This window comes from Schistocerca cancellata, chromosome 3 (genome assembly GCF_023864275.1).
Source record: "Schistocerca cancellata isolate TAMUIC-IGC-003103 chromosome 3, iqSchCanc2.1, whole genome shotgun sequence".
Classification (NCBI taxonomy): Eukaryota; Metazoa; Arthropoda; class Insecta; order Orthoptera; family Acrididae; genus Schistocerca; species Schistocerca cancellata.
The window spans coordinates 568,848,044-568,849,506 of NC_064628.1; the positions used below are offsets into that span (position 1 = coordinate 568,848,044).

The following is a 1,463-nucleotide window of genomic DNA, read 5'->3' on the forward strand; positions in this document are numbered from 1 at the left end:
ATAGTCGGCGCACGAACAATGGGACACTGAAACTCCGAGGTAGCGATGAAGTGGGGATTTTTCCGTACGACCATTTCGCGAGTGAACCGTCAATTTCAGGATTTCGGTAAAACATCAAATCTCCGACATTGCTGCGGCCGAAAAAGATCCTGCAAGAATGGGACCAACGACGACTGTAGAGAATGTATCAACGTGACAGGGGAAACACCGGTAGACAACGGTGATTACTTGTGGAGCAGCATGTCTCTGGAAAACATAATTGTGGAGAGGTGCGACAAGGGCTACTGCTGCTTCATGATAACGCGCGTCCCCATATCATACAGAAGATACGCCAATTACAGTGGAAGGCAATCGGGCACACGGAATGTCGTCTCGATCTCTCCAAATGCGATTTTCATGCCTTCGGTCCCTCGAAAATAGCTTCAGTTACCGACTTCTTCACGCAGCGGGATACGATGTTTTACCTAGCGCCTGTTTTCAGCCTGGGGCGTCAGTGGGTACTTGCCTGAATGTTCACGGCGATTTGGCCTGACTGACATACCTAGTCTGTATAGTACGGTCTTCGAGCGGAAACTTTTTGATGGCCCTTTACATCTTAAATTTAGCATATAGTTGATTCATAACTATCCAGAATGAGATTTTCACTCTGCAGCGGAGTGTGCGCTGATATGAATCTTCCTGGCAGATTAAAAATGTGTGCCCGACCGAGACTCGAACTCGGGACCTTTGCCTTCCGCGGGCAAGTGCTCTACCAACTGAGCTACCGAAGCACGACTCACGTCCGGTACTCACAGCTTTACTTCTGCCAGTACCTCGTCTCCTACCTTCCAAACTTTACAGAAGCTCTCCTGCGAACCTTGCAGAACTAGCACTCCTGAAAGAAAGGATATTGCGGAGACATGGCTTAGCCACAGCCTGGGGGATGTTTCCAGAATGAGATTTTCACTCTGCAACGGAGTGTGCGCTGATATGAAACTTCCTGGCAGATTAAAACTGTGTGCCCGACCGAGACTCGAACTCGGGACCTTTGCCTTTCGCGGGCAAGTGCTCTACCAACTGAGCTACCGAAGCACGACTCACGTCCGGTACTCACAGCTTCACTTCTGCCAGTACCTCGTCTCCTACCTTCCAAACTTTACAGAAGCTCTCCTGCGAACCTCTCAGAACTAGCACTCCTGAAAGAAAGGATATTGCGGAGACATGGCTTAGCCACAGCCTGGGGGATGTTTCCGGAATGAGATTTTCACTCTGCAGCGGAGTGTGCGCTGATATGAAACTTCCTGGCAGATTAAAACTGTGTGCCCGACCGAGACTCGAACTCGGGACCTTTGCCTTTCGCGGGCTTCTGTAAAGTTTGGAAGGTAGGAGACGAGGTACTGGCAGAAGTAAAGCTGTGAGTACCGGACGTGAGTCGTGCTTCGGTAGCTCAGTTGGTAGAGCACTTGCCCGCGAAAGGCAAAGGT

The 1,463-nt window shown here is 50.2% G+C and overlaps 1 non-coding gene across 1 annotated transcript; it reads right to left on the reverse strand.

Annotated features, from left to right (window-relative positions):
* Positions 1–696: 696 nt before the first annotated feature.
* Trnap-cgg (transfer RNA proline (anticodon CGG)) lies at positions 697–771 on the reverse strand. Its single transcript has one exon. It is a non-coding gene; the product is annotated as a tRNA-Pro (tRNA).
* Between the last annotated feature and the right edge of the window lie 692 nt (positions 772–1,463).